Source organism: Pteropus medius, unplaced genomic scaffold (assembly GCF_902729225.1).
Source record: "Pteropus medius unplaced genomic scaffold, Ma_sr-lr_union100, whole genome shotgun sequence".
NCBI classification, from domain to species: Eukaryota; Metazoa; Chordata; class Mammalia; order Chiroptera; family Pteropodidae; genus Pteropus; species Pteropus medius.
The window spans coordinates 29978535-29995792 of record NW_024354502.1 but is presented as its reverse complement, the minus strand read 5'-3'; the positions used below and the strand labels follow the sequence as shown (position 1 = coordinate 29995792).

Sequence of the window (17258 nt, the reverse complement as noted above, 5' to 3'; positions counted from 1 at the left end):
CCCCCCTTCGCCACACCGAACCGGAGGAGAGCCATACAGGTTGTCAATGAAACATGGAATTATTCCCTTTGATGGCTTAGATAATAGTAGAAGCCAAAGCAATGAGTGAGGTGGGTTGAAACCAATGCAGTCCTGCCCGCGACTGGAGAACCAATTGCAAGAGCAGAGGGCGGGGCCTCGGCGCCAGCAGATAATTGCTAAGTGCATCGCTAGCACAGTTGGTCGGAGCTGCTGAAAGGTCTGGTCGCAGAGACAGGAACGCGTAATCCTCAGCGTGCTCCATCCCGACAGCATCCTTCCACGGCTCCGCAGGGCAGCAAGCCTCTGGGCATCAGCCTCTCTGCTCCGCGGAAAAGGTACTTCTGCCAGCGTCCCGGGGGTGCTGCTTCTGAGCTTCCATGCTCAGTGGCTTGCAGTTTAACGTGTGTAGCAGGATTGCAGAAAGAATAGAAAAGTTTAAGGGAGGAAATGTGACAAAGGTGGGAAATCACCATCTTTTGTTGGGAGGAAAACAAGCTGACAATTGGAAAACTTCTGTGCTGTCTGGAACTGGGTTTGTTTACTACTACTCTCTCAATTCGCTGCGCTCAGGTCTGTGGGAGTAAGGCTGGTCTTGGGCAAGACTGGGGTGTAGATTCAGGTTTGTTGGGTGCAGGGAGTTGGACCCTTGGATGTGCTGCTTCCTGGAGGACCCATCAGTGGGAAGCTGATTCTGAGAAATGTGATTGGTTGGTTGGGTTTTCTGCGATAAGGTTGGCACCCTTTACATTACCTTGACCTGCCTTCCCCAACTATTGTGACCTTCGACTTGAGTCCTTCTCAAACTTCTGACTCCTTCTTCCCTCTTACCCCTTGCCCACTCTGTCGCAGTTCATTTTATTTGGTGGAAAGAGAAATTTCCTGTGCTGTGGGCTTTCCTGTTTGACCTAATGGACATCTGAGTGTCACATAACTTGGTAAGAAATAAACAAAACAATTCTTAGAGGAAAAAAAAAAATCTCTTAATTGATTAGTTCCCCAAAACTCTGGAAGGCATTTCAGGCTTGGTGTGTACTAAAGTAAAGGGGACAGAGCTAAATTTTATCCTGTGTGAAGGTTACCCCCTTATCAGTTCAGTGCCAAGCATGCCCGCTGTTCTGGAAGGCACAGGCTGGTGGGAGGGGCAGGCTCCTGGAGGTTGGCTCCGTTTAGGTGTGCAGGCATAGTACATCTGTGGCCCAGAAGTTGCTGGAGTCACCAACCACACTGCTGCTGATGACTACTCTTCAAGTAAAAAAGCTCGCCATGGTGGGAAGCTGGTTCAGCTTTGTAGCACCCTAGTGCATTCTAAATGATGGGACCCCAAGAGCCTCACTTGCTCTGAGACCCACTTTTGAACCTGGGGAAAACGCCTTTCCCTGAGTTTCTGCCAATGAGAGGTGGTAGGTTGGCCTCCTAGAAGGCAGGGTTCCTTTGGGGGAGAAGGTAATGTAGTAATAATGTACTTGGTCTTGAATGGACTCGAATAGGCAGCTCCTATTTGAATGCCCTACAGCACTTCCCCAAGTATGTCCTCTGACCTGCTGGATACCCTGAAGCTGCCTATCTGGGGTTGATCTTATAAGTCCCTAAGGCTTTGGGGAATTCAGGTGAATTTTCTGACTGATTTCTATCCCAGACCTGAAGCTGGGGAGCTCTGATTCCCAGTCCTGGCAGGAAGTAAACTTTCTGGGAGGGATCCTTCAAGCAACACCTTTTCCCTATGATACCCTTCCCCCTGAGGTGCAGGTGACAGCCTCCATTCTCTGGCTCCACAAATCACTTTCACTTTTTAATTTGTATTTTCTTTAACCTCCACAACAGGTTCTCCTCCACCTCCTTTAGGCAGCTATTTTGGGTGGGAGTTGCTATTGACGAAGCTCTACTCATAATGGTTAAAAAAAACCCAGCTGCCCGACTTTTTTTTCCTTTTTTATTTTGGTCAGGATACAGTCAGCTTTCTCTTCTGCACATGTTGTCTGACAGTAAACAAAACAAATTTGCAGCCCTACAAATTATTATATCTTTGTGTTTGGGAGCCTGGAGTAGACCCTGGACCTTTACTGGCTGCTGGTTATTATTGGACCCAAACCTCCTCCTCTGTGCTCTGTCTAGGGCACCTGGCCTCCAGAGAGCCCAGGAGAGGCAGCACCCAGCAGGTGGGGGATTTTGAAAGCGGGTACCTTGGTTTTCATGAAGACAGTAATAAAACTAGAAAACACTTTTGAGTTGAGGGGGTCCCTAGAACTAGGAATAGGTAACAAAATTAGGGTCTCTTTAATTGATGCTGATCTGTGATAGAGGACATTAAAAGTAAGGCTTTTAAAGCAGCTCCCGAATGGTGACTCATGCAGAGAGGAAAAAGGCAAGTTGGGGGCAGGGAGCAGAGGGAGCTTTGGAAGTGCAAGTGGGACACACTGGAGCACTCGCTTTGCCTCCCTCTCCCTCCCCCTCATTTCTCTTCTTTTTAGTTCCCCATTTGGAACAGAGATCACTAAAATAACAACTTTAGACTAAAAAAAAATCATAATAGGAGCTGAAGAATAATTGGTGAAACGCAAAATACCATCATTGCAACTTCACCTTGAGTGGGGCATGACACTCAGATCCAACCCTCCTGCCATGATCCAGTTTGGAGAATTTAGTCGCTGATCAGTTTTTTGTGAAGCCAGGCACCTGCTTCTGTATGGAGGGCCTACTTGGTGTGCAGGAAGTTAAATTTATTAGTCGTTATTTCGTCAAACGTGGTAGCTTTAGCCAGGACCCCAGAGATGCTCCATCCATTAATCTAGCATTTTCTCCTCTCCTCAATTGGCCAACTAGGGTTTCTCTCATTTAACCACTGTGCTGTGAAGGGGTTCCCTCTTTCTGCTTCCACAAACCCCAGGTGACTTACCTGGCAAGTACAAGGCCCTTCCTTACTTTTCTGTTCCTGCATCTCATCTCCTGACTGTCATCCCCTTTCATCACAAACACATCAGTGAATAAACTCTTTGCCAACCTGCTTTGATCTTGTCATTTTGTGCTGATTTTGCTGTTAAAGAAAACTGTCCCCTGAAATAGGATTGAAAACATATTAGAATTTTTATCAGAAAAGAGCCTTTTAGTCTTCTATTTTAAAATTTAATTTTGTGTTTTTGGAGAAATCAAATAAGTACGTTTATTGTGTTAGGCGTTTTTGTAAATGCTGTTGAAATGTTTTCTTTTTCTTTGGTGGATATGTGAATTCTCTGGTTATCCTGGGGGAGTGTGTGTGTGTGTGTGTGTGTGTGTGTGTAATCTACTTTTGCAGGTTTGAATTAGTCTGGAGCACTCCCCTAAAAAGTGAAGAGGTTGGGGCATGATGCTCTGTTTATTCAAGATAGAGTAAAGGCTGTTTTGAAATCCAGACTCTGAAATGTATTCACAACACTCTGTTATTTTCCCCCTTCATTCCTCATTTAGGGAAAACTTAGTAGCCAAAATTACTAGTAAATAGTTCAACCGACTCACTTTTCTTTACACTCACATGACCCCGTATTTTCTCCCCACTTGGGAACCATTCATATTGAAGCATGTACCTGAACAGTCGCACTTAATCTCATGTATATCTCACTTTCTTCCTTCCTTTCTGGTTCTTCCCTCTTGTCACTTAAGGGCACGCTAGAGGTCGAGACTTAATTTTAGATACCCTGCTCACCTCACATCTGAAACAGTTAACCAGGAGGAGTCAGGAATTCTGGAAGGCACATGGGGCTGGTCCTGTAGAAGCAGTGAGGTAATCCTTTCACCATATTCAGTTCCACACAGATCTCACAAGAGCACCTAGGGTGGTGCAGCGTCCCTGCGTGAGGCAGGCAGTGCAGATGTTCCTGAGCACAGGCCTGTCAGATGCAAGGGATTCTCACCAGGCACAGCCATCACTGCTCCATTGTCCCAAGTCCCACCCACCCTCAGCCCCCACCCACAGGACTGACCTTGAAAATGTTAGCAAGCAGTGACATTTGTCTGTCATCTCCTAGTTTATTTGACCTTCCTTCTCTTCTTACCCCTAAATTTCTCCATCAAGTGTTGGAAAGAATCAAACCTACTTATTCATACTAAGGTGTGAACAGTTAACCATTGCCACTTATGGTTGCCAGAGGTATTTGAGTTCTTAATGGATATCAAAGCTGTTCATAGTGGAGTTTCAGGCATCTGCTGGTGGGATTGGAAAGACAGAGTTTGGATAGGGTGTGTCTGGGCAATTGTGGCCTTTGGCTTTTCTGTTAAGGCTGGTCCTGCTCTTTCCCATATCAAGAACACACTGCAGCCACTCAGGGCGTTGTGGTGACAGTGTTTGGGGTCCAGCCCCTGGAGCTTGATCCCTCAGATTTGACCTTGGGTGCTATACTCCTTGCTTTTTCTTTCAGTTTCCTCATATATAAAGCTAGGAGCTTGGACTGGGTTGATCCCTTTCTGCTCTCCCTGATTTTCTCCCTGGATTTTGTCACTTGAGTCCTAGATTCTACTGGGGATGTTACAGCTCCAGAAGGACTTGGAGCTTGCCGAGCATCTTCCAGTGCAGGCCATGGTGCTCAGTGATGCTTTCAGAGCTAGAATACATGATGGCAGGTTGGAAGGAGTGGTGGATGCTATACCAGGAGAAAAACAGGCTGAGGGGTGATGTAATAACTGATTTTGGTTTAGGAGGGGATGTTATATGGAGGATGGCGACCAGCTGTTCTCCATCTCCAGTAAGGATTGAACGAGAGAAAATAGACAGAAATTGCAGCAGATGGACTTAGATTAGGTATGAGGAAGAATTTTCCATCAGCAAGAGTTGTTAAAAAGGGAAGGTTGTGGAGCCTCTGTGATGATGTTTAGGAAATAGATAAGCAGGAGAGTCAGCTGGAGGACGAGGCACAGGGCTGTGAGGAGGCGAGAGGCAGGGGCTGTCTAGTCTAGGCATCCCACTCCCTCCTGACGAGGGTCTTTTTTTTTTTATTTCTCTCCTTTGCTCTGGGGCTATCAAAGAGGCTGAGAATCAAAAGCTCTGGGATGAGTGGGAAAAGAGTGTGGCCAACCTGTGCTGTCCTCCGGGGTGCCACTTTGACTGGCAGATCCGGCCCATCACTTGAGGATCTCTCATCAAGTCTAATCTTTCATTTCCAGACGTGGCAAATGAGGCCCAGAGAGGTAACAGTCCTTGGCGTCATCACACAGTGACCTGATGGCAGAGCCGGGACCAGAATCAAGGTCCTCCATCTCCCAAGTCAGTGTTATTTGCTTTGTAGCTCATTCTTTTTTTTTTTAAAATTTCCAAATCAAATAGACTGTTTACTTATTCTGTGCTCCTAATTTCTCTCTAACCAAATGGCAGAGACAGGGACACCTGCAGTTAAGCGGTATTTATTGAGTGCACATTACTAACACCATGCCCTCTACTCCAGCTTCCTTGATTTATACAGTAAACTCTTAAGTCTCCAGTTAGTGGTTGGGAGGGGACTGCTATGAGGCTAGGGGTAGTGGAATGCATGCCAGACACTGGAGCAGAAAGAGGGGTATGAGGTACAGCTGGGAGAACCAGGAAGGGAGATATGAATAAGACAAAAGATTATTTAATCTGAATCTTACAAAGGTAAGAGACTTTAGATAGCTAAACTCCAAATGGGATAAATGAAATTAGGGAGGTCCACAGCATGCACAGTCTCTGGGTAAGCCACTTCGCGAGTCACCTATAAAAAACAAAACAGAATTTTCAATTTCATCTAGATTCTCATTTTTGAGAGAAGCTTCCACAATGTGAGGCTGAAATTCTACATTTCTTCCAGCCAGACTTGGTTTATTTCTGGGCAGCACATCTCCTGGGTGTGCTTGACATCTCACAAATGGACGGAGTGTTTGGGGGCGCAGGGAAGACGCACAGTGCAGCCTGGGTGTGGGCAAGCTCAGGGCCAGGACCTGCTCATGGCGAGGTCAGGGGATGCGTGGAGTGTGTCGCCGTCTAACCAGTGGCCTTGGGATGAAAGCAGGCCTCCCACTCTGGAGAATGGGACACTGGCGGTGGTTTGAGCAAAGATGAATGGATGAAATGAGCCCCACAAAAAAAATGCATAATTAGTAAGTGTATGGGCGTAGTACTGAGAAAATGGAAGAATGCACAAAAGTTTGTGCTGGGCTAGCTAGGGGTCAGCAGTGAGTGTCCAGGAAGAGGGCATGACCCTTCCATGCCCACAGCCTGCCGGTATGTCTCTGTGCTAACAAAGGCATCCTGAGCCTTTATTCCCAACAGTGAGGCAGGCAGTAAGGGGTCTACCACACAAGATGGGGATGATCCTTCTGTCGGAACTTGCGTGGAAAGATCACAAGCCCCAGAAACAGCCAACTGTGATGTCTGTCCAGATAATGGCTGAGCCAAAAGAGGAGAAGACACGGTGGGTATCAGGGGCTGGGCTGCCCAGGATGTAAGACTTGTAGGATCGAGAGAGCTTGGGAAGATGAAGAAGAGAGAGGAGAAGTGGGGTAATATGAGAAAAAACAGGAAACCAAGGGACTGTGGAGCCTTTCTATGGAAGATGAAGGAGCCCAGGACCCATAGAGAGAACCTCCAGAAATACAACAGCTGGGCAGGGCACTCCTACAGTGTCCTTTTCATTCAGAATGACACTCAACTGACTACACTTCTGCCCTCAATTTTGGTGGATGGACTGCACTAGAATACAGTAAGGTATAGTAAGCATGAGAGTAGTATGTCCTGGATGCAGGGTGCACATGGTCAGAGGAGACCTCCTGGAGAGAGGAACACCTGTAAGTAACTTGAGAAATAAATAGGATCCCACCAGGTGCATGGGGGAGGGGTGGGAAGGAGGGCAGCCACATTTGCAAGACTCAGAAGCAAGGAAAGAGCACAGCGAGTCGGAGCACTACGAGTAATACTTGGGTGTTGCTGTATCTGAGCACACAAGGTGTGTTTTTGGGGATCGGGGAGGGAAGAGATGAGGATGCTTCCAGGCAGGGAGGGACCAGCTGTCCAAACAGAAGAGCAGAGGGTTTTAGGCAGGAAAAGACACAGTCACACTTGCATTTAGGAGGGTGAGTTGTGAAAAGGAGAGTGGAGGTGAGTTTTGGGGTAAGACTGGGACAGGGAAGCTGGTTCTGAAGTTATTTGTTGCTGTCCGGGTGAGAAGTGATGAGGGCCTGAAGGAAGATGGGAACAGTAGAAGAAGAGGAAGGGACAACATCAAAGGGTGATACTCTGACTTCATAAGTTACACTGGATCAGGCAAAAATGAAGAGAAATTATTTATCCCCTGAAAGAGAGGCTGGCAGGTAAGGAAAGTTTCCCCCAAGACAGGATGGGAGCAAGTGGGATTGAGAGACAGGAAAGGGTATGAGTTAGACATTAGCATTAACACTTTAACAGAAGGAGTAGGTCAACATGGAGAAGGGGACATCAAAGGAGGTTGTGGACTAATTCTCTTATCCATAAAATATTTAAAAAATCAGTCTGTCCCTTGATAGAAATGTGGGCAAAGGATGTGAATAGATGGTTCTAACACGGGACACAAAAGAAACAGAAATGTCCAGGAAAATATGCATAATTTTCCAACCTCACTAATTATTAAAATATGAACTTAAAAAACAAATTATCATTGTCCACCTACCAGATTAGCAAAAATGATAATATCCAGTATTGTTAAGAGTGCTGGAAAGTAGATATTTTCATACTTAGCTGATGGGAAGATAATTTTCAAATATGGGAGACATGTCTCAAAAATATATCCTTTGAACCAGTAAGCAATTGCTCTTCTAGGAATTTATCCTAAGGAAATAATCACAGATGTGCAAAATAGCTCTAATCAAGGATATTCCTTTCAGCATTATTCATCATAACAAAACATTGTGTGGGGGGATTAATTAAACCTAATATGGCTCATCTATAAAATGGAAATCAAGGAAGCTATTAAAATTACATCGACAAATATATAAGAATATGGGAAAATGCTAATAAGATATATTAAGTAGATCAAGTTTTAAAAGTAAGTAGAGTATAAGTGCAATTTTGTAAAGAAAATGTATACAGTTATGGAAAATAGGGCAAACACAATATATCAAAGTGATAACAGTGGCATCTCTGGGTTTTAAAACACGCGATTTTTTATTTTGTTAAACTTCTATTTCCCAAATTTCCTACAGTGAATATATTATTTTATGAATCAGAAAAAATGTGCTCTTTAAATCAGTTACTCAAACCACAAATGTTCAAGCGGTAACTATACCTGTAGCAATGTGTCAGGCACTATGCTGCTCATCAAAAAGCATAATGCGGCAGAGTCCAATCCATTTGGTGCGAGCAGATTGATGCTCACTGGAAACACAGCGTAAGCCACCTGGCATCAGTAAGGGCTATGTCTGCTTCAGGTGTGGAGGTGGCAGGATCTCTGTGCAGGGAGTGGTGACCATGGGCTGGCTGTGGCATCCTTTTTCCTTCCATCCCATCTGATCCAACCTTTCACACACGTCCCCAGGCCCTGTCACCTACCTATGGTGGTCAGACGTATCTAAGCGCTTTGGTGGCATGTTTATATGCATCACATACATCTGCTGATTTCACAAGTAAGGAAGTCGAGGCTCAGAGAGGCTCTGACTTGGCTAAGGTCACAAAGCTGGTGAGTGGTGGAGCTAGGTAACATTTATTGCTGCTTTTCCGGAATGCATTTGCTTCCCACTGTGGTTTCCTTGGTTGCATAAACTCCAGGCAGTTTGAGAGTACTGCTCTCCGTGGAAGTCACAGCTGGCTGACTCCATGATGTGTGCCCGGGTCACGTGAGTGCTCTGGGGTGCCTTGCCTCAGCAGGGCAGGTGGCAGCTCTGATGGGCATATCCTTGGGGCTTTCACAGGCTTAACTGGGAAAAGTGGATAGGCCTGCCAGAAGGTAGGGCAGATTGGGGAGTGGTGTAGGGCAGATTGGGGAGTGGTGTGGGGCACGTAGCTGACTTGCTGCTCTATTTATTTTAACAATAATGTACATTATATGGTGTTTTAAATTCACAAGACTCTGAGGTAGGTGAGGAAGGTGTTGTTATCCTCATTTCGTAGAGGAGGAAATTGATACCTAGGAAGGCAAAGCCACTCTCCTCAGTTTGTGCAGGCAGTCACCAGAAGAGCCAGCATGAAATAAACCAGATTTTCTGCCTGCAAATGTTGCCTAACCTCATAATAAACGAGGGGTTCTTGCTGGCTTATGTGTCCTGGGTAATGGAGGGGTGGGGCACAGCCCCCTGTGTGGCCCTGGCAAGTACTTCTTGGCAGATAACTTCTAGCACAAGGATATGTGCAGCTGAGTCCTAACATGAGGCCCAGTGTAAGTGTGGAGAACTTTGGATGTCAGTGAGAGAGCGAGTGGTCTCAGAAGGCTCAGGAAGGCGGCGGGTCCGGAGCCTGGAGCACTGAAGGATGAGCATGAGTTGGAAAGAAAGAGGGATATTCTTAGTGTGAACGACAGTCTGGAGCCAAGAACCAGCATGGATGTCAGGGGCAGCTGAAGAGCTTTTTGGCGTGGTCAGGGGGGTGATGGTAAGAGGTGTCTCGAGTGTCCCGTCTTTGCTCCATTCTCAGAAATCCCTTCTGTTTAATAAGCTCGGGATAATACAGTTGTACAATGTGGCTGAGCAAAGAGCAAGGGGAGGTTGGAGGTTCTCGTACAGATTCTCTCCCTCTTGCTGATCATGGTGGTGTTGTTCCTGCTAACAGTGAAATTGCCCTGCTAGGCTCCAGGAAGAAAGGAGAATTGGGATGGTTCTCATTTTGCCAAGCGTCCCCTGCCTGCCTGGAACTTAGGGTTTTCAGAATGTGGGAAGAGGAAAGGAAGTTATGAGACAAAAAGAAAAAGAAAAAAAGTGAGAGCAGAATGGAAAGTAAGTGAAGAACTCAAGAGGGATGTTTAGAACTTAACGGCACATCGAAAAAACCTAATCAGAACCTCTTTTTAAATTATAAACTCTTAAATGTGATAAGACACAAATAGGAAAGGAAAAAGAGTCTGAGACTGCTCTTTGTTTTCATATTTTTAAACATTTCCTCATTGCCTTCATTTTACAGGGAGGAAACCAAGACACAAAGTAGTTAAGACTCACCAGCGCGACACTGCTGGTGGTGTCTGATTCCAAGCCTGGCCGTCTGTCTGCTTTGCCACCCTATCCACTTACCCCTCTAGGTCCAAGCTGGTGACTGTGGGGGGCATGGAGGGGAGAAGGAATGAGGCTCCATCTGCCTCTGGTGCAGCCCCTTCTCCATTTCTCCATTCTGCCTGCTGCTGATTTCCAGGCGTCTCTACAGAGAGATCTGAGGAGCAGCTGGCAGGCGGTCCCCTTGTCACTTTTTCATTCCCTGGGACAGGTCAGTGAGGGATACTGCTGGCTTCAGGGCTGTGACAGCTTTGAGCTGTGGCCTTCTCTTTGATTTCTCCATGATGGAAATGACACATTTATCTTTCCCATCCTTCAGTTTCCTTAATAGGTACATGAGCTTCTGAAATTGTATGCGTTCATTTATTCATTGCTCAAAATATTGAGAATTGACAATCACAGTTCTAGGGTTTTGGCATACAGGAGTAGATAAAACTGACTGTCTCCATTCTCTCAGAGCTTATATTCTCATGGGGAAAGACAGGTGTAGGAGAGCCGATACATGACATGGAGAAAACTGAAGCAGAGCCAGGGGAGATAGCGTTTGGGTGGAGAGGGCCTCAGTAATCAAGGAACTGTAGCAGAGACCGAGGGCAGTGGAGGGTGCGCCACTTGCGTGTTTCAAAGAAGAGCAGTCCAGGCCAGCAGAGGTCCTGGAGCTGGGGGTCCTTGAGGTATCAGGTGTAGCAGTGAGGTCGGGGTGAGTTTCCTCGAACCACTGTAGAGTTTTGAGCAAAAGAGTAACATAGGCTATGATTTCAGCAGATCCCTGGGTGCCGTGTGTGTTGAGAGCACATTGGAGAAGGGAGTTGTCAGTTAAAGTATGGGACCAGATAAGATCACCTAGAAAATGAGTGTGGATAGAGAGGAGGTATAAAGACTGACTTCTGGAAATTCCAATATTTGTGGATTGAGGATAGGAATTGGCAAACTTTTTCTTAAAGAGCCAGATAGGAAATATTTTAGACTTTGTGGGCGATACAGTCTTTACTACAACTACTCAACTTTGCTATTGTAGAACAAAGCAGCCCTAGACAACATAGAAATAAGTGAATGTGGCTATAGTCGATAAAACTTTATTGATAAAAGCAGGCAGCTGGCCAGAAGGCCATGCTTGCTGACTCTGGATCTAGACATGGAGATGAACCAGCAAAGGAGACTAAGAAGGAGCAGCCCATGACATGAGAGGCAAATCAAGAGAGAATGTTGCCTTAGAAACTAAGTGAAATGTTTTTTAAGAAGGAGGGGGAGTGATCAGCTGGGTCAGATACTTCTGACATGTGAAGTAAGACGAGGACTGAGAGTTGAATGTTAGCAACACGGAGGCCGTCGGTGTACTGACAAGAGTACTTTGGATGGAGTGGGAGGTGAGAGCCTTGTTGGAGTGCATTGGAAGAGAGGCGTTGTAAACAGCTTTATGGAGGAGTGTGGCTGTAAAAGGGTGCAAAGAAATGAAATGTTAAGTGTAGAGGCATGTTGGCTCAAAGCAAGTACTTCTCCCTTGAAATGGGAAAAATAACAGGATATTTGTTTCCTGATGGAAATTATCCAGTCAAAAGAGCACAAAGGTGACGTAGAAGGTGATGTGGACAGTTAAAGGAGGGGAGGGCAGTCGGTGGGTGGGTGTGGTGGGATGGGTGAGGATCGAGGTGGGGACTCTCTCCCGTCGCTTCATTTTCTCGGTGACTAGGAAGTAAGATCAAGAGTGTGAGAGAGGAGAGGGAGGACCTTGGCCCATGGGCTATAGGGATAGATGCCCCCTGAGCACACAGGGAGATGGGCGAGAGACAATGACAGTGCGTCTCTAAATCAAAATTAAAAGGTTGCTGCTGATGCTATCGCTTGAGCTTTTTGCTATATAAGTGTTCCTGTAAATTCTGAAGAGTTATGACTGAGTTACCAAGGCCAAGATGAGGGTGTAGATTGGGAGTCCTCAGAAAATAGTTTCAGATTTTTACAGGCCAGGACCTGCCTACTCAGGTGGCTCTTATAGGAGTGTATTTTTTTTTTTTAAATTGAAACATAAGTGACAAATAACATTATATTAGTTTCAGGTGTACAACATAATGATTCGATAGGTGTGTATATTGTGAAATGATCACCACAATAAGTCTAGTTAACATCTATCACTGCACATAGTTATTGTTTTTTTCGTACAGTTTTTTTTTTCTACCATTGCTCACCTGAAGAAACGGAATCGCTTACTTGAAGTTATTAACAATCCTCCTCAGAAACCAGAGAGTTACGTGATGGGCAAGAGCCCATTGGTCTGGGGTTAGGGGAACTTAGGGAGTTTTTTTCTCTTCTCCTAAAGCTTTTTTTTTTTTTTGCTGGTTTTTGTTTTGTTTTACTTTTCTATGAGAAAAGAAGGAGGAGAGAATGAGAGGAAGATTCCTCTCTTTAATTTTTACTTTAAGACATTGTCTTGGAAAGAGAAGGGACTTACTGAAGGTCACAAGATCTGGATGTGAGGTAGAATTCATAAAGTAGGGCCGAACCCTTTGGTGTCTTCTTCTCAGACATCCTAGGAAGAAAAGAGGGAAAGCGGAGAAGACGCCTCCTGGAGAGGGGTCTCCACTTCCTGAAGTTTGGGAAGAGAGAAATGCTTACATAAACTGAAGAAATAAAACACCTCCTTAGTTCTAGTTAGATATCTGCAGGGAAAGAAAAAAGGATAACAGAATGGGGAACAAATAGGATTATAGGGAAGGAAAATGACTTGGGGCTTTGGAAAAGAGAAAAATCTAAGATCACAAACCCAGCAGAGAAAAACGCAGGGCGGACGACTTGACGTCACTGAGACTGTGCTGTGTGGGGTCTGAGGGAGGCTGAGGGTGGTAACTGCAGCTGGAAGGAAGTGGGGGTTTGCTCTGGGAACTTAGGAGGGCATGTCATGGTTCATTCAGTGCACGGTCAATACAGCAGGAAGGGGTGTGCCCTCGTACAGAACTGAGGGTATATAGGATATGTGACTGGCCTCCGGGCCCATCAGTTTTTCTGAGCGGGAACTCTTCTTAGATGGAAAGGGTCCAGAAAGCTGTGCTTACTTGGGAACAAAGTCATTTGTGGGAGTGATAAAGGCAATAAGGAGTATGTGGCTCAGGGCTGATCAAGGAAGAGGACTCACCCATCCTTTCTCCAAATCTTATTCCTAGTAGTCTTTTTGAGATAAAATAGAAAATATGAAAGCACAGAGGTATAGGGACCCAGAGCTTATCTAACCCAAGGCATCGCCACAGACCTGGCTCAGATAATCTGTATGGCTGCTCCAAACCTCACTTTCCTCAGCTCTAAAATACCTGATGACACACATCTCATAGGTGTGTTGTAGGGATGAAGGGGAGCCTTAGATGTTAGATATTCAGTGTAGAGCCTGCAATATAGCAAGTGCTCAAGAATCTGTGGGGTGTAATACAAGGCGATGATGGTAGTGGTGTGTTGGGGATGATTTCTCTCTAAGGATGGGCTAGGGTGGGCCAGGTAAGTGGGCTGGGATGAGATGGAGCCAGACCATGGGTTCTGTGTGATTTTGCTGTGGTGTTTCTAGAGTGGTTAGTAAAAAGATCAGAATTCCCGTTTCCTGGTTTTGGAGCTCAAGAGCTTCCTCCCAAAATATTGCTGGTGAAGGTACCAGAGAGGGACAATGTAGCATTGCCAAATAGTGCAGTGCCTTCGAAAAATAAATCCTGGAGAGGACACTCTGAAAGCTGCAAGAACCATAATACTGAGAGAGATTTAAAGGGAACTGAAAATCTCTGCAATGCTTAGAACAGCAGGAACATAGATTTCTCATACTAATCAAGTGATTTGTGGGAAAATCCTATCCATCTCTCTAACCTGAACTGAATCAAGCAAATGATCTCTGCGAGTTGCAGAGTGAGCTCTGAGGCAGGGCTGCTTTATGATCCTGCAGAACTTTTCTGCAGCATGAATTCCTCAGCAAGCAGGTGACTTAGAAGGAAACTCTCCCTTCCCTGGCCTTTCTTTCAGCTCTCTGTGCCGGGCTTTTTGTTGGGTGGAAGTGTTCTCTGACCTGTGCATGGCAGAGCTTCTGGGCACTCATCCTTTGAGAAGATTCCTTCTGTGGAGGTGGGGGGCGGGGGGCCAGTCACACATTTCCTTGGCTTCTGAGGGGTGACTGTGATGGACGGGTGCTGGCCTGGCTGTGCACTTAAATGTGACATTGTCAGGGGAGCTGTCTGGTCAGGAGATCTCCTACCTCTGTATGGAGAGAGCACAATGAACTTCTTGCTGTGCCTCCTACAAGAAAAGGAATGAATGATCCAATAGAAGGGGCCCTTGTGAGAGCTGTGTTTTCGAGCTGGTCTATGTTATCAGGCTCCATGCAGTCGATCCTAAGCACTGCTTCTTTGACCAATCAAGAGTTTCCAATGAAGATTTAGTTAAATTCCAGGACATTCTAATTAATCTCAAGAGGGCTTAGATGGAACCAGTTTAAACTCTTTTCAATGTAGAGGGGAGACACTGTGTCATTCTTAACATGTGGGAAGATAGGTGGTTGTTTGGGTTGGGCTGAGGCAAGGAGGAGTTAGAGGGGTGATGTGTGAATCTTGGTACAAGTGTGGAGTGTCAAAACACCTAACATGCTGAGGGCTGTTTTTCTACACGCACGAAAAGAAATTTACTACAATTCAAAGAAAGAGAAATATAATGGCTAAAAACACATAGAAAGATATTTGACTCTATCAGCACAGTGAAACTGTTAAGTGGATGGGGCTTTGGAATCATGCTTTGATCCTGGCTCTGAAAGTTCATTGTTAGACTATGTACAAGTCACTTAATTGGATCTCAGTTTCTCCCTGTGTAGGGTGAGAATGAGAGCACCTACCTTATAGGGATGCCTTGTGGTGTGGTGGTGGGGGTGAGGAATTCACCTACTATCAATAACAATCCAATAATAACAATAATAAAAATGATAATTAAAATGAAAATGAGATGCCATTTTTCCAGCTACAAAATTATTGAGGGTTAAAAATGACATTGTACATGAAGATATAGTAGAATAGTACAACATCCTATTAGTAGAACTATAATTGTTGCAACCTTTCTGGAAAGCTGATTTGAGGGGTTTCCATACTTTTGATTTACTTATAGGATTCTTTACTAAGGAAACAATCATAAGTGTGGGGAAATATGTGTATACAAAATTGTCGTGCTATTTATTTTTCTAAAAATTGGAGTCAACTTTTTCCAATAGCAGGGAACTAGTTATGAAAATTATGGTAAATCCATACAGTGGAGTAGTAGGCAGCTGTATAAAGATTTTGGAAGAATTTTCATGACATGACATAATGCTCATGAAGCTGTATGTGAATTATCTTCTAAACTGGCAAATGAAGCATATATATATATATATATATATATATATATATATATATATATACACATACACACACACACACACACGTACGTGTGTGTGTGTGTATGCATAAACATGCATAAAATGTGCCAAAATACCAATAGAGAATCTCTCTGGATGGCGAGATTATAGATGAATTTTTTTTCCTCTTTATATTTTTTCTGCTGTTTCCAGATATCCTACAGTGAATATTAATCATTCTAACAAAAATTATAGGAAGAACATGAGATCTAGTAGCCTGTGTGAATCAGGTTCTTGCCCTATTCAGGGAGTATTTCTCTGTGGGTTTGCCCTGGTGTGGATTCCCTGGAAGCTTGTCACATGGCTTTCTATGGGTTCTTCTCTTGCTCCTCCCTGAACAATGTGGAAGAAATAAGTGTTTTGGGATAGAAAGAAAGATTTTTGAAAGAAGAGGCAGAAGTGAGTGTGTTGTGAAGATGGGCTCTCACTAGGATTTTCTCTCTGTCCTGAAATCCACAGACATAGTCACAAACCACGTTAGTCACTCACCACCAAAGCCATGGCCAGACTGGAACCTGGTGCCTTCTCTCCTTGTGGTTGTCATTGAGAGGCCAGGAAGAGGTTTCTTAAAAGAAAGAAACAGCCTTTCATACACGAGGCTCTTAGAACATCGGGGCCAGAGATGTCAAGGACGATGTAGGAAAATGCTTGCAGAGGAAGTGCATCCAGGGGCAGGGGTGTCTCACAGGGCACAGTCATCCCGGAGCCCTGGTCGTGTCATGGGGTATCTCACTTACCATACATATGTGTTGAGGAATGGAGCACATTCTATAATACATGAAGTGTACCAGTGGACCTGGCTATTTAACAGACATAATTCACTTTTTCAACAAATACCTTTTGAAGACATGCATTGTGCCAGGTTTTAGGCTAAATGCTGAGTATTCTCTGGTGAATAAAGCAGAGGCCTTGGCCTTTGTAGAGTTTGCTTTGGTATATTGGACAACTCAGTTCTGATATATATGTGTTCAAAATCTAGAGTTTATATTGGTTTGCTTAAAGTAGGACATACTTGCTTTACGTATGTAAAATATTGTAGAAGTAATAATTTTTTTTCTTTTAGTGTGGATGTCCCTAGTGTTATACAGAATTAAATATTTTTCTTCAATTTATTAGTCTATCTCTCTCTGTGAGATAGGGCAGGGAGAGAGTGCTGGCTGCCTTTAAGGAAGGAGTTGGGGGACAGTTTTGGCTTTAACTTTGTCCCTGCTGAAAACGTCCCAGGGCAGCTGCTGACTTCAGGTCAGTGAGGCTGCCTTTCAGGATTGACTGTTGGTGGCCACTGGGCACTTGGAGGCCCTTTGCTGAAGAGACGCTGTGTGTTCTCTGCTCATCCAAAAACCCTTCTCTCGCTTCAGAACTTTTTAAAATGTGAAAATACAGTGGCTATGGTGTTATTCTTTCATAACTCTTGCTAGAATCAGGTCCCCTAAGATCCTTTGAGGCACAGAATTACGTTTAGTAAATGTAAATTTTAATTTTTGTAAAAATGCAGCCTTCCGCTGTGTTGTGTGTTGTGAGTTGGGCTCTTCTTCTCCCTTGGAATGTACCCAGATGTTTTGTTTCTTTTAAAGATTTGACATGGCCATGGCTGGCTCTATAAATAGTACCAAACATCAGCTATAATGCTGGCATGATGCTGATTTTTTTTCCCTTGCCACCCACTGAATTTTCTTGGGAGAAAATTCTC

The 17258-nt window shown here is 44.7% G+C and overlaps 1 protein-coding gene across 10 annotated transcripts in view; it reads left to right on the top strand.

The window, feature by feature from the left end:
- The first annotated feature begins 229 nt into the window (after nucleotides 1-229).
- Nucleotides 230-17258, top strand: part of ZMAT4 (zinc finger matrin-type 4) — a 373556-nt gene continuing 356527 nt past the window's right edge. For 7 of the 10 annotated variants that reach the window (XR_005650851.1, XR_005650852.1, XM_039853598.1 and 4 more), the window contains exons 1-2: nucleotides 230-356; nucleotides 5152-5251. The gene's annotated coding sequence lies outside the window, so the exon portion shown is untranslated. Of the gene's footprint in view, nucleotides 357-870; nucleotides 957-5151; nucleotides 5252-17258 lie in introns of all 10 variants that reach the window. The other 3 variants (XM_039853596.1, XM_039853597.1, XM_039853595.1) reach the window with 3 other exon arrangements.